The 24,202-nt window shown below is 36.1% G+C and overlaps 1 long non-coding RNA gene across 2 annotated transcripts in view; it reads right to left on the bottom strand.

Moving 5' to 3' along the window:
- Positions 1–1,970: 1,970 nt before the first annotated feature.
- Positions 1,971–24,202, bottom strand: part of LOC134808293 (uncharacterized) — a 41,538-nt gene continuing 19,306 nt past the window's right edge. The window contains exons 3-6 of one of the 2 annotated variants that reach the window (XR_010150939.1): positions 23,602–23,687; positions 4,467–4,537; positions 3,631–3,761; positions 1,971–2,887 (exon numbers count right to left, since the gene is read on the bottom strand). This is a non-coding gene — a long non-coding RNA (uncharacterized LOC134808293). The remainder of the gene's footprint in view (positions 2,888–3,630; positions 3,762–4,466; positions 4,538–23,601; positions 23,688–24,202) is intronic. The other variant, XR_010150940.1, reaches the window with a different exon arrangement.

The raw sequence follows: 24,202 nt of genomic DNA, 5'->3' as shown, positions 1-24,202 counted from the left end.
CACCCATCTTCTGCATTGCTCACCCTGGGAGCTGTAGACTGGAGCTGTTCGTATTTGGCAATTAATTCAAGATGGATTAAAGACTTAAATGTTAGACCTAAAACCATAAAAACCCTAGAAGAAAACCTAGGCAATACCATTCAGGACATAGGCATGGGCAAGGACTTCATGTCTAAAACACCAAAAGCAATGGAAACAAAAGCCAAAATTGACAAATGGGATCTAATTAAACTAAAGAGCTTCTGCACAGCAAAAGAAACTACGATCAGAGTGAACAGGCAACCGACGGAATGGGAGAAAATTTTTGCAATCTACTCATCTGACAAAGAGCTAATATCCAGAATCTACAATGAACTCCAACAAATTTACAAGAAAAAACAAACAATCCCATCAAAAAGTGGGTGAAGGATATGAACAGACACTTCTCAAAAGAAGACATTTATGCAGCCAAAAGACACATGAAAAAATGCTCATCATCACTGGCCATCAGAGAAATGCAAATCAAAACCACAATGAGATACCATCTCACATCAGTTAAAATGGCGATCATTAAAAAGTCAGGAAACAACAGGTGCTGGAGAGGATGTGGAGAAATAGGAACACTTTTACACTGTTGGTGGGGCTGTAAACTAGTTCAACCATTGTGGAAGTCAGTGTGGCGATTCCTCAGGGATCTAGAACTAGAAATACCATTTGACCCAGCCATCCCATTACTGGGTATATACCCAAAGGATTATAAATCATGCTGCTATAAAGACACATGCACACGTATGTTTATTGCGGCACTATTCACAATAGCAAAGACTTGGAACCAACCCAAATGACCAACAATGATAGACTAGATTAAGAAAATGTGGCACATATACACCATGGAATACTATGCAGCCATAAAAAAGGATGAGTTCATGTCCTTTGTAGGCACATGGATGAAGCTGGAAACCATCATTCTCAGCAAACTATCACAAGGACATAAAACCAAACACTGCATGTTCTCACTCATAGGTGGGAATTGAACAATGAGAACACATGGACACAAGAAGGGGAACATCACACACCAGGGCCTGTTGTGGGGTGGGGGGAGGGGGGAGGGATAGCATTAGGAGATATACCTAATGCTAAATGACGAGTTAGTGGGTGCAGCATACCAACATGGCCCATGTATACATATGTAACAAACCTGCACGTTGTGCACATGTACCCTAAAACTTAAAATATAATAAAGAAAATTTTTAATAATAAAATAAAAAAAGAATAAAACATTTTATCAGATTCTTAAACTTTAGTATAAGCCTGTTTTAGATCCTGTCCTAAGAGTTGCATTTGAAAAAAGAAAAAACCTGGACACTCAAAATTTAAGTCAGAGAAAAGAAAAGCAAGCTCTGAAGTAAAGAAAATGCAAGAAAAGGGGAGCCTGAAGCCACCAGAAGACAAGTAATCTTTCAAAATTCTGCCTATGGCCTTGGCAGTGCCTACCTTCCTATATATATAAAACACAAATACTCAATTATGCAGGGTTAAGAGGGAGAGTTCTTCTCGAGCACTCTCAGACAAATTTAACCAAACTACAGCTAATTAAAAAAAGTACAAGTTCAGAGGCAATTTATAGTATATATTAAAACATCCATTTCAACAGGCGAACTTTGTGCATTTGCAAATAAAGACATTAACACCAATAAATTGCTTTGGATACAGTATTGTCACTTGCATGCTATATTAATTTACTGCACTAATTAACTTACTGTCTCACACCAAATCAACATGCCCTCTCTGGGATGAACTCATATTAACATGGACTATATATGACCCACCTTAACTCTTTGATAAGTGTTCTTCAATATACAGCCAGTTATTTCTAAGAATTTTCCTGTGATACCAAAATTTTTATTATACAAGCCATCATTCCAATGTGAATGATGTTAGTTTGTTTTATTTTTAGCATTTTTAATTCAAGTGCCATCAGTCCTGGATTTGAAGCCTTTCTTCATTATTTTTATTTTTTACAAATACAGAAAACAAAGACATACCAAACCTGTTTCACAGATCACAGTATTATTGTAGAAACAGAGATCTCACAGAATTGAAGAGTAAGATATACAATAGCCATCCCTCATGATGTAACAGTCTTGCCAATGCACCACAATGTAGCAGTCTTTAACTGTGAGGTATCACTCAGAGTTCTTTGTCTGATGACCAAGAGAATTAAGGAGTGTGGAATCAAAGGGTAAGGTTGGAGTGAAAGTTTAGTAAGTGAAAGAAGAAAGCTCTCTGGTACAGAGAGGGGACCCAGAAGAGGGTTGCCATTTTTACAGTTGAATGCAAAGGCTTTTATATCAAAAAAAAAAAAAAAAAAAAAATGAAGGCTGGATGTCTCATTTGCATAAGGTGTGAATTTCTGGTAGCTCCACTTTGTCCTCCCAGTGTGCACGAGGGCCCTTAGCTTGAGTTACTCCATATTGCTTTGTTCCCCTTACTGCACATGTGTTAGGGGATGGAATTTTCCATTGCAGAGATGTCTGGGCAAGTCACCTGTGTAGCCTTTCTTATCTATGCAGCTGTGGGCATGTCCTAGGCAAGCTCCCCTGTGCAAGTTCCCTTATCTGTGCCTGGAGCTTGAGTTTTCAGGCTGTTCTTTTGCTTGAAAGAATTCAACCAAGGATCCACCCAAACTGCCTGACTGACCAGTTTCTTTCTTTGTTCTCTCTCATTCTCCCCTTCAGGGGTGGAGACCCTAACTTCTGTTAGGTAGGTGGGGTGATGATACTACTGGAGAAAGGTGTTGTGAGGGGAACAGCAGCTAGGTTTCCTCCTGGGGCTGGTCTGGGGGTCCTTGGATAAAAGGCACGTCCATGTGTGGTTTTATTTGCATTAGCGTTTGGAGCTTGATAGCCTTTATGTGAGAAGAAACAATTTCGGTTATTAGAGGACATGTATTAAAATGAAACAAGGGTGGAGGGTAAAGACAACTCAAGGCTGCCAACACAACCAGATCACTGGTGACTATAGTTATGTCTACCAAGATTTGGATGCATGGGGCTTGGCTTTGGTTAACTTCCTTGGTTTTATTTTTCAAACAAAGAAACCTCCAGGTTATGGGCACCCTATTTATTCCCATTAACAGGCAGGATTTGCAGGATAATTGTCCAGAACTTGAATATTGATCCAGATTTTTACATTACTCATCCCTTTTTGTTTCTTCTGAGCTGCAGCCAGAGATTGCTGGTTGGTTACAGGAATAAGCAGGGTTAGTCTAAAATGTAGGCAAGAACTTTAAAAAACTAATGAGATTAGAATTTAATGATAAGCATACGATAATTTTTCTCTCTCCAATCATCATTTTTGTTAAAAACAAATCACGATAGAACTGAGTCGTTTGTAAACTACACTTTAGTTTTATACTTGGCCTTATTATTTGCATAAAGTGCAGCAAGAATAATTATTTTTACATAAGCCTTTCAAATTGGCTTTATGGAACTCTGTTCCACAAAGAATCTCAGATAGAACTTTTTAAAGTCCAGCCCAGCCATGGGTTTGGATCCTCAAATACCTATGAGTTGGGTGAATTCCTATTTTTTTGAGGTCCCAAGAACAAAGTGTTCCTGGGCCTATTAGAAAGTGATAGTATTTACTCACCACAGATTAGCAATCCTGTACAGAGAGTATGTAGACAAGGTATCAGGCAAGTTTTCCCAAGGGGCTTTTATTAGCTCTGCAGGCTAACCTTGATTCCTTAAAGGGAATCAACCATTTTCTCCAAATGCAACCTGTTGCAAAAGAAAATGGATTCTTATTGCACTGATGCAAACAACCATATTGCCATAAGTCAAGAATACTCAAAAAGAGTTTCCAAATTCTGGAGAAGCCAGGCAGAGAGAAACAAATAGTCCCCAAATTTTGTTCACAGGAGTATAACTTAGTCAATTATTAGAAGCTATAGCTAGCTTAAAAGAAAAGTTTCCTTGACTCTGAAAAACAAAACAAGGATAAGCAATGTTTTAAGCAAAAAATTTAGAACAATTACTTCAGTTTCCTATTAGCTCAGTCTATTTCTTTAACTCTTATTCTGCTTGATATTCATAACCACTTCAGCTTTTCGTGAGTTGTGTACATTTTTCTTTTATCAGAAACCTGCATTTGAGAGCACTTGTTAAAGTCCTACAGTTGATCATAAACCATCTTTTGAAGAGAATTGAAACAAGACAACAGTTGTCTGTAAATGACAAAATTTCCAGGGTTGTTACAGGCAAGAATATGATTGGTGAAGACATTTGGTTATTTCTGTGGTTACAATAGCTTAACATAATAAACCTAATTATCATTGACAGCATATGTTCAGACATTAGAACCTTAGATATCCCATATGATTTTGGAACATATATTAATATTATTTACCGAAATAAAAACTGAAGAAGATTACACATCACTGTGGCAATCCCTTGTATCTAAACATGTTAAATAATCCTGTTTACCTCTTTTCTGGATGCTCCAGAGGCCCTCTGTCACAACCAAAGGCTAGGCATCAGGAGAGACAATTTTGAAACTGAAATTTAATTTTGGGGAGTCTGTTAAATTTAGAGGTATAAAAACTTGATATTATGAAATACAATTACAGATTACTATAAGTTATTTATTTTCCCAAAATGATGACTCAAAAATTTGAAAAAGCAAAATCCTTTTATTAGCCTTTACTATTACATGAAAATCCTTTTCAAGAGGGAGAAAGGCAAACTTCACCCTTGCATTAGTTTACTATTAGTGTCAACCCCAATTTTTAATGAAACCTTATAGAGAATTCTATCTAATCTTAATCAGTTTGACTGAGGTGATATTCTTACAAACCTTTCATAAACCTTTACAAATTTTGCGAAAGAGCAGAATTGCATCTTAAGAAAACCTTACTGTTCTTTTATTTCAGTGCTCAATTTACAAAAATCATATAACACCCTTTTGAATTTGGTCAATATGTTCACACACACAGTTTCCTTTGCAAGATTAATTTTTACAGTCTCTCCACAACTTGCTTGAACTTTCAGCTGTATTTTATCTAATTTAAGACAATCTTTAAACCCTAGGCAAAATTTACATTTTCATGTTTACTTATAATCTTTTACTAAAAACATATTTTACTGTTTTTACACACCTTGCATGTAAATCAAATTTCAGTAGTCTCAATTACATGTTATAATGGTAACTTTTAGCATTTTTTAACTTTAATGTAAAACCTGGTATGTTGTTTTAATTATATACTAGGTGCAGATAAGTCCTGAATCTATCCAGCATAGTTAGGGGCATGGTTAATTTCACATGTCCCACGGCTTGCCAAGTTGTAAAGCAGACAGTTTACAACCTTGAAACATTTAGCAAGCCTAGTATCTGACGTACATGATTTAGACCCCCTATTTACATTTTGACAAAATTTGCATTTTACCAATTATCTTTAAAACTATTTTTATTTCTTAAATATTAAAGTCATGTGAACTAAAAGACATTACTGCTTTTATCTTTCCTATAAAAATATTTGATTTAAGCATTTATTTTTCTTTAAGCCAATTAATTAGAGCTCTTTTTACAGATATCACACACAACACATATATAACTACATAGACAAACAGAAGAAGATCAAGTAGTTATAAGATTTTTCATATGTCAATCTCCTAATTGGATTATTGGCCTCTGGGAAGGGTCCATTAAGAGCAGGGCTTAAAAAGCATGCAGTTTCTAGGGCCTAATAAATAGGTATAGCTGGAAGACAAAAACAGATTTTGAGAGGGCTCTATCTGCCTCTAATTCCTAGGGTTCCACAAGGAAAACAGAGGTTTCTCCCAAAATGGAATCCATGGTGCATCTTCCGTTTTTACCAAAAAGCCGCAGGCCATCAGAAATTATCTTAGGGCCTTCCATGCATGCACCAAGAGTGGCAAGAAAGAGTGGAGAAAAGTAATTCAGTCAACTGAGAAAGAAACCTTTTCCAGAAAAACAAGATCCAAGAAGAGAAAAACGTAAAGGTCTTTTAAATATACCTATAACTTGGATATCCACTTTTAATTAAGCTGAGTGCTCTTTAAGAAAATCCTTTTAAATTCATTGTTACCTAACTTTAGGCACACCAAAAAGTTAATATTTGTGACTTTTGAACTTTATCAAAAGTAATCTCACAGGTGAAACCAACAAGCCTCCATTAGGTTATGACTAAACCTCGAGTGTACAAAGTATTTTCAAAGGGGTGATAAGCAGCTTTTACAAAACCCAGAAGTTTTGGCTGGGCGTGGTGGCTCACGCCTGTAATTCCAGCACTTTGGGAGGCTGAGGCGGGCAGATCATGAGGTCTTGGCTAACATTGTGAAATCCCGTTCTCTACTAAAAATGCAAAAAAAAAAATTAGCCAGGCATGGTGGTGGGCGCCTGTAGTCCCAGCTACTCAGGAAGCTGAGGCAGGAGAATGGTGTGAACCTGGGAGGCAGAGCTTGCAGTGAGCCAAGATCGCGCCACTGCACTCCAGCCTGGGCAACAGAATGAGACTCCATCTCAAAAAAAAAAAAAAAAAAAAAAAAAAAAAAAATCCAGAAGTTTTAAAGGCAACTTAGAGAAAGAAAGATTTAAGAAAGGAAGTTAGCAGTTGTTCATGGAGGGGGAAGAGAATTAGCAAATGGTAAAAGTCACATAGCTATTAATTTGAAAGTATTCATTCTCCAAGCCAGGATTGAACCCGTGCGCCATTGTAAAATGGCAGAGGCTTAAAAAAGTACTGCGACATGGTTACAGGTCACACTCAAGTATGTAAAATAAGATGGAGGCCTGCAGCAAAGGTTGTTACTGACAACTTTACCAAGCTGTCTTGAAGTGAGGGCTTACATGGAGTTCCAGACCTGCATTCCATTCCAAGGTATCCCTCTTTCTGCCTTTTTTATGTGTTTCCTCTCCCTTTCCTGGGCCTCCTCCTGGTTCCTATTATAAAAGACTGAAGTGGCTACCCTTAGGAGGTTTTCTAACGTGCCATCTGTTCCTATAGCCTGATTCTGAAGCTTGCTTCTGATGTCAGGGGCCACCTGAGTAAGCTTGTCTTTCAAGATTAGCTGTCCCTCAATTGAATTAGGAGATAAGTGTGTTTTACCAAAGCCCTCTCAGGCTTTCTAAAAAGACTGAGAGATTTTCATCTAGCTTTTTATCTATCATTGATAGCTTAGAGTAGTTAACAGGTTTGGCTCTGGTCCTTTGTAAGCCCTCTGATATACACATCTGAAAGTGTTTTCTTTTCCACTCATCTATGGGATTACTAGGCTTCCAATTAAGGTTTTCAAGGGACACTGCCTCTCTTCCTACTGGGAATGGGGATTCTGTCTCTTTCTCATCCTCTTTCCCCTTTTTGACTCTCTTTCTTTTTTGACTGGCTGTGGGAGACATGCTGTTCATCTCCAGATTTCTCTGCTATCTGTAGGGCTGCCTGTTTCTCAGCAGCAGTTAGAATTTTAAGAGGATGTGGAGAAATAGGAATGCTTTTACACTGTTGGTGGACTGTAAACTAGTTCAACCATTGTGGAAGACAATGTGATGAGTCCTCGAGGATCTAGAACTAGAAATACCATTTGACCCAGCCATCCCATTACTGGGCATACACCCAAAGGATTATAAATCATGCTGCTATGAAGACACATGCACACATATGTTTATTGCAGCACTATTCACAATAGCAAAGACTTGGAACCAACCCAAATGTCCATCAATGATAGACTGGATTAAGAAAATGTGGCACATATACACCATGGAATACTATGCAGCCATAAAAAAGGATGAGTTCATGTCCTTTTTAGGGACATGGATGAAGCCAGAAACCATCATTCTGAGCAAACTGTCTCAAGGACAGAAAACCAAACACTGCATGTTCTCACTCATTGGTGGGAATTGAACAATAAGAACACTTGGACACAGGGTGGGGAACATCACACACTGGGGCCTGTCGTGGGGTTGGGGGAGGGAGGAGGGATACCATTAGGAGATACACCTAATGTAAATGATGAGTTAACGGGTGCAGCACACCAACATGGCACATGTATACATATGTAACAAACCTGCATGTTGTGCACATGTACCCTAGAAAGTAAAGTATAATAATAATAACAATAATAATAATAAAAGAGTAATATAACATCATTCCAAGAGAGTTTAAATACTTGGGGTAAATCCTGGAAGGCCTCTATGTGTGAGTGAAGTTGAAGCTTGCCTAAAGAAAACTTGAAGCAAGTTTTCTGGCATCAAGCCATGGGCAGGCTTGAAGACAGGTTGTTACTTATCTAGAAAAGAGAGGAGGAGAAGGTATCACTTAGCCTCCTTCCTCCTTTCAGGGTGACCCAGGGTGTAGAAAAAGATGGAAAGGGTGTCCCCCTTCTCCTCTTTTCTCCAATCTCCTTTGGGTCCTGGCAACTGACGTAGGTGCTACCCATGGATTCAAGCATGACCTTCACCAACAGACCTGGAGAAGCTAGTCAGCATAAATAGTCATGTTCACCTGCTTGAGGCCCTAGCTCTCCACCCTGCTGGCTTCCTGGACCCACTTGGCCCATAAGGCTCTTGAGATTCTTAGGGCCCCAGGAGAGATTGTGCAGTAGTTGAATTTGGGAAAGACCCTTTGATGGAGGGAGTGTCTTAACTCTATCCTTACATCCTCTTACTACTGCGTGGGCAAAGTTATAAGTTCCTAGAGAATGGAACCGATTGACTTCTAAACATAAGATCCCTTTCTTGCTTAGATGCCAAAGTAGCTGGATAATGAACAGGTGCCTCAAATCAATGTAAGAATTGAATGGCTGTCTTTCCTCTGATGGGGATAGCACTGAAACAAACTCTGTCTTGCTAGGGTAGCTTCCTCCCGGCTGTTGAAAGGGGAATTTTCCTGTCTACAAACAGGGCATGGAGCCTCATCACTGAGAGAGGGACATAAAAGAGAAAGGAATCAGGGAACTAGAGGTTTTGTGCAAAGGGCCAAAAAGGATCCCCACAGAGAAAACTCCCATCGTACTAGGTGGCACTGTAGGGTTTGAAATGTTAGGTAAAAACTCTGACTTCAAATTCTTTTTCCAGGCAAAGGTTAGAAAGAGAGATTTGAGCCTTAATAGGTTGTCCCCATAATATGCTGCCCAGCAGAGGAAAATTAATTTGTCTCATAGAGGGATTGCTAAGATTCACTGAACAATGCTGAGCTCTTACATAGACTATTAAAAAAAAGGGAAAGAAGGGTATTTTCTCTGGGTGAAATATTCCCCTATACAGTGCCATGAATGTCTATTATTGAGAAACAAAAAGGCCCTTGTTAGATGAAAGTTAAAGCTGAAATCCTGAAGTTACCCCATCTCTAGAAAATCGCAGAAGCAACAGTTCTCTGAGTTACATTCCTAGTGACTAAGGCACTTGCTGACTTTTCTTAACAGGAGTATCTCCCCAGGCTATGAAAATACCTACAACATTGCATATACATAAGGGATAGGAGACATAGTCGCCATGAAAAGAAGGAAGTAAATGCAATTAAAAGGTCTGAAAGTCCTCATGGCAACACCCTGAGGGGCTGTCAGGGGCTGGAGTTAGTTCAGGGAACTGCAGGTAACACCAAGGTATAGCCTTAGCCAGATGCCCTCAGTTGCCCTAGGACCTCCTTCCAACCTCACATGATGGCTAGGTCCTTCATGAAAGGAAACAGGAATGAAACAGAGCCAACATTCCCACCACATGACAGCGATGGGGAATTGACAAAGTCCTCTCCAGCAAGCCTGTCCCCTGAGTCTTGTAAGGCTGGCAGCCATGCTATTCATCTTTAATTGGCTGATAGGGACCCACTGTTTTGTTTAATTTAAAAATCTGAGGGTGAGAAGCCTTGGAAATGAAAGTAAAGAGTTGGAGACCCACTCCTACTCACCCTTCTAATGTTTCCTTTCTCAGACAATACACCAAAATGTTACAGTCTTACCAATGCACCACAATGTAGCAGTCTCATTGTGAGGTATCACCCAGAGTTCTTTGTCTCATGACCTAGAGAATTAAGGAGTGTGGAAACAAGGGTGGGGTTGGAGTGAAAGTTTACTAAGTGAAAGAAGAAGGCTCTCCACTGCATATAAAGGGCCTGGAAGAGAATTGCCATTTTTACGTAAGGTTTTATAAGATACTGATGGGGGCTGAGCATTTCATTTGCATAAGCTATAAATTTCTGGTAGCTCCATCCCATCCTCCTAGTGCACATGCTGGCCCTTAGCTTGAGTTACTTCATATTGCTTTCTTCTCCTTACTGCGCCTGTGTTAGGGGATGGAATTTTCCATTGTGGGCATGTCTTGGCAAGTCACCTGTGTAGCCTTTCTTATCTGTAGAGCTGTAGGCATGTCCTAGGCAAGCTCCCCTGTGCAAGTCCCTTATCTGTACCTGCAGCTTGAGTTTTCAGGCTGTTCTTTTGTTTGAAAGAATTCAAGCAAGGACCCACCCTAACTGCCTGCCTGACCGGTTTTTTCCTTTCTCTTCTCTCAGTTGAAACAAAAAGGGAATAGAGATTATCTCTGCTTCTTTTTGTCACTGCTCTTCCACTTTGCTCTAGTCCTAATATTCTCTTTCTTTCAGTTACTTATCTGAGTTAGAACTCAGTATGGCCAGCCCAATTGAATTTCTCTATGACTTTTATCCCAAGTGCCTGTGACAAACTTATTACAAATTCGTAGTTAAATTCTGGGGTAGATGAAAGGAAATCTGATTGGCTCTGCAAGTTCTAGTTGATTCGTTTCCCTTGGGAAAGTGGTTCTTTCCAGATCTAACCAGTTACGATCAGGAGAAATGTGTGGCAAAATATGACCACTTGGCCTTCCCATTCATCAGAGATTTCAAACAGAGGCAGTTCATTCATATCAGGCACGGAACCCATCTAATTTTAAAAGGCAGAGTAAATATAGAACTTCTCCCTTCATCTCCTAGAAGTCACCTAAAAGCAACCAGAAAAAAAGAAAACAAAAATGCATATATATAGTCAACAAAAATTAGAGACAATTAAAGTACAAATTAAAAAATAGATGAGAGTGGCATCACCAAAATGGCAGACTAAATGCAAGCTGGCTTCACACCAACCCCCCAAAAAACAAAACAAATATCTACACACCAAGATTATCACTGGCAATAACCCTCAACTCAAATCTGAGGATAAGCCAGTTCCTAGGGCTACAGAGAAGTGAAGAAACTCCAAGGTGATGGATAATTGTTTCTGCCTCAACCTAGGAGAAGCATCACATGTGCCTGAAGAGAGAAAATCCCCCAAAGGTAGCCAGAGACAAATGAGAGTAGTGAGAATATCATCCACAGCCCTTAAAATTCTGCTCTCTTTCTCAGACAAAGGAGATGCCATATCAGAGTGGCTGTTTAGCAGCCCTATGCTGTAGGAAGTATGTTCCATGAATCCCCTGGGCACAAGCCCCTAGCCAGCCTTCCCACATAACCTGGGATCACTCTGGGATCTCTCCCATCTGGGACAAGCAGTGCTCTGAACATTTGCTAATGCCAAGGCAAACCTTGGTTTAATGTGCTATCTTGTGCCCAAAAAGAGGCAGTGATCTAGCATGAAATAATTCAACAGCTATGTTCCAAAGAATTTCTAAGTAAACATATCCAAGGGAACCAAACAAGACAGAGAAAATTGGAATAAATAACTAATCCTCCAACGCAAACACACATCCATACATCTACGACAAACAACACCAACAGAACCATGACTTCCCCATACACACGAAGCAAGAAGCCAGTGACTGACCCTAAAGAGATGGCAATGTGTGAGCTCTCTGATTAAGAGCTCAAAATAGACGTTTTAAGGAAACTCAGAAAGCCCCAAGATAACACAGTCAAGCATTCAAAACTTTATCTGATAAATTTAACAAAAGATCAAAATTTTTACAAAAGAAAATAGAAATCCTGGAACTGATAAATACATTTTCTGAAGTAAAAAAAAAAAAAAAAATGCACTAGAGGTTCTCAATAGCAGAATGGATTAGCAGAGAAAAGAATGATTGAGCTCAAACACAGACTATTTGAAAATACACAGTGATAGGAGAAAAAAGAATGAAGAATGCCTACACAATATAAGAATCTTATAAGAACATTACCTCAAAAGAGTGAATCTAAGAACTATCAGTGTTAAAAAGGGAGTTGAAAAAGAGCAAGGAGTAGAAAAAATATTCAAAGAAATAATAACAGAAAACTTTCCAAAACTTGATAAAAATATAAATATCCAGGTGCAGGAAGGTCAGAGATCATCAAACAGATACAACCCAAATAAGGTGATCCGAAGGTATATAATAACTAAACAATCAAAGTCAAGAACGAAGAGAGGGTCCTAAAAGCAGCAAGATAAAAATAGGCAAATAATCATATAAAGAACTCTAATTAGTCTGGCAACAAACTTCTCAATGGAAACCCTTCAGGCCAGGAGAGAGTGAGAAGACATATTCAAAGTGTTGACAGAAAAAAAAAAAAAAAAAAACTGCCGAGTATGCTGTACAAAAGCTACCTTGACACATGAGAAATAAATAAGCAAACAAAAGCTGAGACAATTTATCACCACTAGACCTGTCTTACAAAAAATGCTAAAGGGAGTCCTTCAATCTAAAAGAAAAAACACTAACATGAAAAAAAAATTTTGAAAGTATAAAACCCACTGGTAAAACTGAGTTCACAGACAAACTGAGAATATTCTAATACTCTATTGTGGTGTGTAATTCATTCATATTTCTAGCATGAAGAATAAAAGACAAATCTACTGAAAGCAATAATAGCTGCACACTATTAAGAGATAGGCAATATAAAAAGATGTAAATTAAAAAAACAAAAAGTCAAAATGTGGGGTGATGAAGTTAAAATATAAAGTTTTTTTAGTTTTTCCTTTGTTTTATTCTATTCTTTTATTTGTGATCAAAGATAAGTTATCATTACTTTAAATAACCTGTTATAGCTATAAGATATTTTCCATAAGCATTATGGTAATCACAAAGCAAAATGCTATAACAGGTATAATAGATAACACTAGAAATAAAAAGCAAAGAATTAAAACATACTACAAGAGAAAATCACTTAACTACAAAAGAAGACAATAAGAAAAAAGAAAGGAAGAGAGGAGCCAAAAATACAACCAGAGGCCGGGTTCAGTGGCTCACGCCTGTAATCCCAGCACTTTCAGAAGCCAAAGAGGGCAGATCACCTGAGGTCAAGAGTTTGAGACCAGCCTGACCAACATGGAGAAACCCAGTCTCTACTAAAAATACAAAATTAGCCAGGTTGTGTTGGCACATGCCTGTAATCCCAGCTACTCAGGAGGCTGAGGCAGAAGAATCACTTGAACCCAGGAGACGGAGATTGCAGTGAGCCAAGATCAAGATCATGCCATTGCACTCCAGCCTGGGCAACAAGAGCAAACCTCCGGAAAAAACAAAACAAAACAAAACAAAACAAAAAAAACCCACCAGAAAACAAGAACATAGGAGGTAAAATAGACTACAAAACTAGAATACTTTTAAATAGGCAAGGAAGATCACGGTATGCTGATAGCAAGTTCAATACAGCAAGAGTATATGGCAATTATAAATATATACGCAGCCAACACAAAACAACTAAGTTTATTAAGCAAACATTAATAGGTCTGAAGAGAGAAACTGACTGCAATATAATAATAGTATGGGACTTCAACACCTCACTCTCAGTAATGAACAGATCATCCAAACTGAAATAGGAAAAGAAACATCTGAGTTTGGCTACACACTAGACCAAATAACCCTAACTGACATTTACAGAACATTTAACTCAATTGGTGCAGAATATACATTCTTTTCATCAAATATAGAACATTTTTCAGAATAGACCATATGTTAGGCCACAAAACAAGTCTCAAAAACTTTAACCAATTTGGAAAACGTTTCAAAATGCCATCCATGATAACTTTCTCAACCTCTCTAGAGAGGCCCACATTCAAATTCAGAAAATGCAGAGAACCCCAGTGAAATACTCCAAGAGAAGATCATCCCAAATGATCATCCCAAATAATCATCAGATTCTCAAAGATCAAAATGAAAGAAAAAATGTTAAAGGCAACTAGAGAGAAAGTCCAGGTCACCTACAAAAGAAAGCCATCAGATTAACAGCAGACCTCTCAGCTGAAACTGTACAAATCAGAAGAGATTCAGGGCCAATATTCAACCTACTAAAAAAAAAAAAAGGAATTCCAAACCAGAATTTTATATCTGGCCAAACTAAGCCTCATAAGCGAAGGAGAAATAAGATCCTTTTCAGACAAGCAAATGCTGAGGAAACTTGTTACCACCAGAACTGCCTTACAAAAGCTCCTAAAGGAGGCACTAAATATGGAAAGGAAAGACCATTACCAGCCACTACAAAAAAACACTGAAGTATACAGACCAACGACACTATGAAGCAACCATAAAAACAAGCAAAATCACCAGCTAGAATCACAACGACAGGATCAAAACCACACATATCAATACTAGCTTTAAATGTAAATGAGCTAAGTGTCCCAATTAAAAGACAGAGAGTGGCAAGCTGGATCAAGTACCAAGACCCATTGGTAAACTGTCTTCAAGAGACTCATCTCACATGCAGTGACACACATAGGCTCAAAATAAAAAATTTTTAAAAAATGGAGGACAATCTACCGAGCAAATGGAAAACAGAAAAAAAGAAAGGGCTGCAATCCTAGCTTCTGACAAAACAGACTTTACACCAACAAAGATCATAAAAGACAAAAAAGACCATTACATAATGGTAAAGGGTTCAATTCAACAAGAAGATCTAAGGATCCTAAATATATGTGTATCCAACACAGTAGCACCCAGATTCATAAAGCAAATTTTTAGAGACCTTCAAAGAGACTTAGACTCCCACACAATAATAGCAGGAAATTTTAACACCCCAGTGACAATATTAGACAGATCATTGAGGCAGAAAATTAATAAAGATATTCAGGAACTGAACTCAGCACTGAATCAAATGGATCTGACACATATCTACAGAACTCTCCACCCCAAACAACAGAATATATATTCTTCTCATTGCCACATGGCACTTACTCTAAAATAGATCACATAATTGAAAGTAAAACACTCCTCAGCAAATGCAAAATAATTGAAATCATAACAGTTTCTCAGACCACAGTGCAATCAAATTAGAACTCAACATTAAGAAATTCATTCAAACCACACAACTACACAGAAATTGAACAACCAGCTGGGAGCGGTGGCTCATGCCTGTAATCCCAGGACTTTGAGGGGCCGAGGCAGGTGGATCACAAGGTCAGGAGATGGAGATCATCCTGGCCAACATGGTGAAACCCTGTCTCTACTAAAAATACAAAAATGAGCGGGGTGTGGTGGTGCATGCCTGTAGTCCCAGTTCCTCAGGAGGCTGAGGCAGGAAAATCGCTTGAACCCAGGAAGCAGAGGTTGTGGTGGGCCGAGATTGCGCCACTGCACTCCAGCCTGGTGACAGAGCGAGACTCCGTCAAAAAAAAAAAAAAGAAAAAGAGAGAGAGAGAAAGTGAGAGAGAGGGAGAAAGAGAGAAACAAAGAGAGAAGAAAGAAAGAAAGAGAAAGAAAGAAAGAAAGAAAGAGAAAGAAAGAAAAAGAAAGAAAGAAAAAAAGAAAGAAAGAGAAAGAAAGAAAGAGCGAGCCTGGTGACAGAGCAAAATTCCGTCTCAAAAAATAATAATAATAATCAAAACATCTAAGAAATATGGAATTATGTAAAAAGACCAAATCCATGACTCATTGACATCTCTGAGAGAGAGGCAGAAAGCTAGCAACGTAGAAAAGATATGTGAGGATATCATCTGGGAAAAATGTCCTCAACCTCACTAGAGCAGCTAACATTCAAATTCAGGAATGGTGGAACTGTAAATTAGTTCAGTCATTGTGGAAACCAGTGTAATGATATATCAAAGAACTTAAAACAGAATTACCACTCGACCCAGCAATTCCAGTATTTGGTATATACCCAAAGGAATATAGTGTTACCATAAATACACATGTACACATATGTTCCCTGAAGCACTATTCACATTAGCAAAGATATGGAATCAACCTAAATAGCCATCAATGGTAGACTGGATAAAGAAAATGTAGTACATATACACATGAAATACCATGCAGCCATAAGAAATAATGAGGTCATGTCTTTTTCAACAACATGGATGGAACTGGAGGTCCTATGCGAACTAACACAGGAAAAGAAAACCAAATACTACCTGTTGTCACTTATAAGTGAGAGCTAATCGTTGAGAATACATGAACCCAAAGAATAAAACAACATACACTGGGGCCTACTTGAGGGTGAAAAATGGGAGGAGGATGAGGATTTAAAAATTACCTATCAGGTTCTGTGTTTATTATCTGGGTGATGAAATAACCTGTGCATCAAACCCCCATGATATGCAATTTATATATACATAACAAATATGTACACATACCCTTGAACCTAAAATAAATTTTTTTTAAAAGAAAACACAAAACAAAACAGCAGATGCAAATGTGATTTCATCGGTAGTAACATTAAACTTAAATGACCTCCAGGCAAACGACAGAGATAGGCAGAAATACCTGTCAATCGTGAATGAGCTAAGTAAAAGAGAATGAAAGAATATGATCCAATTACATGCTTTTAAATAAAATAAACACTTTAGATTCAAAGACACTAAAGAAATTAAGGTAAAAATATTGAAAAAATATATTATGCAAACAGCTACCAACAGAAATAGAGTCACTATACTAACATTAGGCAAAATACACTTTAACACAAAAATGCTTAATAAAGAAATTTTTAATGACAATAAGGTCACGCCATCAGGAAGACAAAATAATTATAAATATTTGAGCCTAATAACAGAACACCCAAATACACGAAGCAATAACTAATGCAATTGGTGGAAGAAATATACAATTTAACAGTAACAGCTAGAGAATTCAAAACCTCTTTCTCAGTAATGGAGAGAGCAATTGGCAGAAGACCAACAAGGAAATAGAAGACTTGAACAAAATGTTAAACCAACAATACCTAATAAATGTGTATAGGACACTCACCTACTAACAGCAAAACATATATATTCCTCTCAAGTGCACATGGAACAATCTCCAGATGGACCATATGCTAGGCCATAAAACCAGTTTCAATGCTGCTTCTACTTCATAATTTATTCTTAATCTGTCTTAGTTTTCTATTTCTTCATGATTCAATCTTCTTACATTTCATCTGTCTAGGAATTTATCTATTTCTAGGTTTTCCAAATGATCAACATATAGTTGTTTATAGTAGCCTTTAATAAATCCATTTAATTTCTGTGGTATCATTGTAACATCTCCTTTTTTGCCTCTGATTTTATTTATTTGGGTCTTCTCTCCTTTTTCTTAATCTGGCTAAAGTTTTGTTGATTTTGTTTATCTTTTCAGAAAACTAACTTTTCATTGTGTTATTTTTTTATTTTTAGTCTCAATTTTATGTATTTCTGCTGTTATCTTCATTATTTCTTTTCTTCTACTAATTTTAGGTTCAGTTTGTCCTTACTTTTCTAGTTTTCAAGATGTATCATTAGGTTATTGACTTGAAATCTTTCTACTTTTTTGATGTAGGCATTTATTGCTATAAAATTCCCTCTCAGTACTGCTTTTGTTCTATTATGCAGGTGTTTGTATGTTGTGTTTCTATTTTCATTTGTTTCAAGAAACGCAGTAAAGAAAGTTGCAGGATCAGAAAGCAACAAACAAAAATCAGGAGCATTTACATATATCAACAGCAAACAATCTGAAAAAGAATCCAAGATAGTAATCCCATGTATAATAGACAAGAAAAAAATACCTAGGAATAAATTTAACCATAGAAGTGAAATATTTCTCCAGTGAAAACTATCAAACATTGATTTAAAAAAAATTGAAGAGGACAGAAATAAATAGAAAGATATCCATATTCAAGGATTGGAAGAATCCATATTGTTAAAATGACCATACTACCCAACATAATCTACAGATTCAATGCAATTTCTATTAAAATACCAAAGACACTCTTCACAGAAATAGAAAAAACAATTATAAAATTTATATGAAAACACGAAAGACTACTATTAGCCAAATCAATACCAAGCCAAAAGAACAAAGCTGGAAGCATTCACATTACCTGATTTCAAATAATATTACCAGGCTATAGGAACAGAAATAGCATGATATTAGCATAAAAGACCAATGGACGAGAATATAAAACCCAGAAATAAATCCATCCATTTACAGTCAACTCATTTTCAGCAATTGCACCAAGAATATATATTGGGAAAAGAATAATCTCTTCAATAAATAGTGCTAGAAAAATTGGATATTTGTGTGCAAAGCAAACAAACAAAAAACTAGATCCCATTTCATCATGTAAAAGTTTTATCAGTATTGCATTAATGGGTGAATATATAAGGAAAATGTGATATATTTACAGAAGAAAATGCTATTTGGCCTTAGAAAAAAAGAAATTCTGTCTTTTTCAACATGTATCAACCTGGAGGACATTATGTTACATGAAAGAAGCCATAGAAAGAGAAATGAACATGTCTTACTTGCAGGTGGAATCTAAAACAAACTCACAGAAGCAGGGAGTAGAATGGTGATTACTAGAGCTGGAGAAGTTGGGAGAATGGGATTTGTCAAAGGACAAAAAGTTGCAATTAGGAGGAATAAATGATAAGTATTTAAGGTGATACATACATCAGTGTAGTGTGGAAAGAAAAAATAAAATAAAATAAAAATTAAGGTGATACATATGTTAATTTGCTTTTTTCAATAATCCCACACTTGTGTGAGTATATAATATCACTGTGTACTCTTCAGTTATATACAATTATATTTTGTCAAAAAATAAGAATTAAATTTAAAATTTGTAGCCTATATTTGGAGTATTTAATGTACAAGGATGCAATTTTGTGACATCTACAACTAAAAGGATTTAGGAGAGACTTGTTAAAAATAGCAGATTTTTGTGTATTACTGAAGTTAAGCTGGTATAAAGTTAAATAAATGTAATTCCTATAGTAATCTCAAAGAAAATAGCTGTACAGTATACACAAAAGGAAATGAGACAGGAATATAATGTCTTATTATAAAATCAGCTAAACACAAAATAAAACCGTAATGCAGAAAATGAAGAAAAATAAGCTATAATACCTATTTAAAAAATAGCAAAATGACAGAAGTTCCTCTTTTTCAGTAATCACTTTAAATATAAATGGATTAAACTGTTGACTCAAAAGAAAGAGATTGGAAGAATAAATAAAAGCACATGGTCCAACGATATGCTATCTACAAAAGACTCACTTTTGATCCAAAATCAAAATAGGTTGAAAGTGAAAAAATGGCAAATAGTAATCAAAAGAGAGCAGGGGTGGCTATATTAACAGTAAAAAGACTTTAAATCAAAAAAGATTGCAAGAGATAAAGAAGGATCTTATTCTATTAATAAAAGGTTCAATACAGAAAGAACATACAACAACTATATACATGTATGCACCTAATAACAGACCATCCAAACGTATGAAGCAAAAACTGACAGAATTGAAAGCAGAATAGACAGTTCCACAATAATAGTTGGAGATTTGAACACAGCACTCTCAATAATGGATAGCACAACTAGATAAAACATAATTAAGGCAATAGAGGGCTTAAATAACACAATAAACCAACCAAATCTAACAAACACACACAGAACACTCAACCCAACAACACTATACATATTATTCTCAAATGCACATGGAACATTTTTCAGGGTAGACAATACCTCTGTTAGGCCACAAATTAAGTTTCAATAGATTGAAAAAGAGAGATATAGAAAACGTCTTCTCTAACAACAATAGGATAAAATTAGTAATCAATAACAGAAGTAAAACTGGAAAATCACAAATTTGTGAAAATTAAATAACACATTCCTAAACAACGAAGGAAAACAAAGAGGAAACCACAAAGGAAATTGGAAATACATAGAGATGAATAAAAAAGAAAACACATTGTAACAATTTATGGGAAACAGTGAAAATAATGATAAGGAGAAATGTACAGCTATAAATCTTCACATTAAAAAGCAAGAAAGATCTCAGCCCAACAACCTAATTTTACATCTTGAAAAACTAGAAAAAGAAGAACAAACTAAACTAAAGCTGGCAGAAAGAAGGAAATAATCAAGATTACACCAGAGAACAAATGAAATAGAGAATAGAGAAACAATAGAGAAAATAAATGAAACTATAAGTTTGTTCTTTGAAAGACCAGCAAAATCGACCAACTTTTACCTGGATGGACTAAGGAAAAAAGAGAAAAGACTCAAATTACTAAAATCAAAAGTAAATGGCAAAATATAGATTTAATGTAATCTTTACCAAAATTCCAATGTTGTTCAAAGGAAAACCCATCCTAAAATTGACATAAAATCTCATGGGACCCCAAATAGACAAAACAATCTTGGTTCCATTTGAATTTTAGAATGAGTTTTTCTACGTCTGCAAAAGACATCATTAAAGAAGAATATATCTGGAGGACTCACACTTCCTGATTTCAAAACTTAATACAAAGCTACTGTAATAAAAACAGGATGGTGCCAAAGACAGATATATAGATGAATTAAGAGAGTAGAGTGCAGAAAAATAAACTCTTTCACGTATGGTCAAATTTTTTAGAAGGGTACTGATAGCGTTCAATGGGGAAAAGACAAGCTTTTCAACAAATGGTGCTGGGAAAATTGAATATTCACATACAAAAAATAAAATGAAGTCAGACCCTTACCTAACACCATATACAGATATTAACTCAATATGGATCAAAGACCTACATGTAAGACCTAAAACTGTAAAACTCATAGGAAAAAACAAAGGGTAAAAGATTCATGACATGGGATTTAGCAATAATTTCTTGGATCTTGGATATGACACCAAACGTACAGGCAACTAAAGAAAAAATGGACAAGCTGAACTTCGTGAAAATTAAAAATTTTGCCTATCAGAACACACCACCAAAACAGAGTAAAAAGGCCACCCACAGAATAAAAGAAAATATTTGCAAATTATATGGTTGATACATGATGACTCTCTAGAATGTATGGAGAACTCCTAAATCTCAACAACAAAAAACAACCATATTAAACAACAGGCAAAAAACTTGGAATAGACATTTCTCTAAAGAAAATACACAAATGTCCAAAAAGCACATGGAAAGATGGTCAATATCACTAATAGGAAAATGCAAATCAAAGCTATGAGCTACCACTTCCAACCCATGAAGATAGCTACCACCAAAAAAGAAAACAACAACAAAATAACCAGTGTTGGTAAAGATATGAAGAAATTGGAACTCTTGTGCACTATTGCTAAGAATGTAAAATATTAATAGTATAGCACTATAGAAAACAGTATGAGAGTTCTTCAAAAAATTAAAAACACAGTTAACATTTGATCCAGCAATTTCACTTCTAGGTAAATATCTAAAAAAATTCAAAGGAGGGTCTTCAAGAGATACTTGTACTGCCATGCTCACAGTGGTATTATTCACAATAACAAAAATATGGAAGCAACCCATGTCCATTGACATATAAATGAATAAGCAAAATGTGGTATATACATACAAGTAAATATTATTCAAAAATATTATTTATAATTATTAGTATTCAATATAATTCAGAATTATTACTCATAGTATATACATACAATGATAATATTTCCTTAAGAAAGAAAATTCTGACATATGCTACAACATGAATAAAACTTGAGGACATTATGCTAAGTGAAATAAACCAGTCATTAAAAGACAAATATTGTATGATTTCATTTATACAAGGAAGTTAGAGCAGCCAAAATCATAAAGACAGAAAGTAGAATGCTGATTGCCAGGGGCTGGGGAGAGGGAAGAAAAGGAAGTTGCTGTTTAATAGATAGAGTATCAGTTTTACAAGATGAAAAGAGTTATAGAGATGAATAGCACTGATGGTTGCACAACACTAGAAATGTATTTAATGCGACTTAACTGTATATTTTAAAATGGTTAAGATGATATACTTTATGTTACATACAATTTAGCTCAATTTTTTAAAATTGGGGAAAATGGCAAGGAGAGGAGGGAGTGGGAAATACATCACACATTTTCAGAAAAGATTTGTTCCAGAAAGATTAAAAAAAAAAAAGGCAAGGCAATTTTGAAGGGAAATTGCATGAGACAGTAAAAAAAATATTAAACAGAAAAAGAATGGCTGCTCTAAAGAGTAGAGAAAACCTTATGCAATATACTGTAGTAGTGGTTGAGCATATTGACTTAAACGTCAAAAGGACCTGGGTTTGTACCCTGGCTCCCCTGAAGAAACTCGTTACATTTGAGCCTCGGATTTCTCATCTGTAAAATGAGAGAAAATAATACTACTACTTATGCTTTGGTTGCAAAGTTTAAATAGAATAGCTAAGTTGTAAGCAATTATAATTACCTAAATTGAGTCAATTATCTTTCTGAATGCTTAATAAGATAGATGTAAAGTTAATAGCACCTCCATGGTTTGGATAGCAAGAGCTGCTTGTTTACCAAATAAACTAGCAAAGGCATTGCTTTTAGCTTCTGTGGTGATCTCTGAAGTATTAGCTTATATTTTAATAGCTGATATTTCTTGGGGACTTAATAGCTTTTAATATGTAATTGATCAATTTATCATTTTTTAATCAGTTTACCTGAATATGTCTCAAATTCCTTTTGCTTTCATAGCACCGCAAAATCATGAACTAAAACATATCTACTATATGTTAAATGTTTACTTTTGTGTGTGTGTGTGTGTGTGTGCCAGAATGTAGGATCAATTCAAAGGTATTAGTTTACTTACTTGGGAAAATAGAGCAATACCTGATTTGATGGTTACATATTCCATGATAATTACATATTAACATATCTTGCACAGGAAATATCTTTGTCATTTTCAAGAAAAAGCTATCTGTAAACAACATCAAATCAGGATTAATTTGTAAGATCAGCCCTGGACACACTTACCTCCTGAATTACAGCTAAAAAGCTATGCAATTTCCCTTCAACTGTAAGGCTTAGAATTGAAAAAAAAAAAATTAAATTGTGATACAAGCAGCAAAAAGTAGGAAGTCTTTGTAAGTAGTAGAAGGAATAACAGAAATGTTGAAAGCTACCTAGAAGTTAGAGCAATTTCACAGTTTTATGGCTGAAATTACAGAGGAGATAGTAAATGCCATATGGGCCTAGCCAAAGAGCCTTGAGTCATTTGTTATCATGGTAATGGAGATCATACAACTTTAAAGAATTTACTAGCCTCACAGAGGGATGTCTTTTCTCTGGCTAATACTTTCTGCTCTTTCCGGTTCACACTTCAGAACAAGTAGAAAAAAGTATCCTAAAAAAAAAGAAAAGCTGATTGGCTCTCAAACGACAATTTGAGTTTGGGTATTTATTCACTTAGTTTTGGCTGGGTCAAATAGGAGCCTTGTTTACATGGAATTTTCCCAACTATAATAACAGAGTTTTGTGTTTTCACTAAGAATTTTTTTGCTTTGATTTGAGACATTAGCAGGTACTTACATGCTATCATACAGCTGCTGTCTAGAAGGGATATGTGAAGTGATGATTTGTGCCGGAAAGAGATAGAACACCTCAGTCCTTCTCCTCTGGATAAACAGAATAATGAAAAGAAGGCATGGTAAATCCTGACATGACCACCCAGACTGATGACAGCTGTACATTTAAAACTACTGGAGATGCCATGATCCTGAAATAAGCACCTTACTTGGGCAATAAACACAACATAGCATTGTAGTCTAGGAATGAGTATCTCACATACACAACAAAAACAAACAAACAAAAGTACTTCCTTGAAAATCCAAAAACAGGCAGCTCAACACTTACACAGGGCTTCACTAATTTGGTCAGATAGCACCAGCCAATCAGTAGCTGATTTCATAACTGATTTCTTCAGAAACTGATTTCCTACGTGAAATGAGTACCGTATTCTTCCCCCAAGCCTCAACAATAGTGATTAGCCTTATTCCTGGGTTACATTCTCTGCTTAACACTCAATGTTTTGTCTAAGAGCCATCCATTTTTCTCTAAAAAAAAAAAAAAAAGGGAAATATCCTGTGGAAACAAAAATAAAACTGAAAAAAAGGTTTGTGATACTTGTCAG

Source organism: Pan troglodytes, chromosome 15, assembly GCF_028858775.2.
Source record: "Pan troglodytes isolate AG18354 chromosome 15, NHGRI_mPanTro3-v2.0_pri, whole genome shotgun sequence".
NCBI classification, from domain to species: domain Eukaryota; kingdom Metazoa; phylum Chordata; class Mammalia; order Primates; family Hominidae; genus Pan; species Pan troglodytes.
Note: the sequence above shows the minus strand (reverse complement) of the source record. Positions and strands in the feature narration are given on the sequence as shown.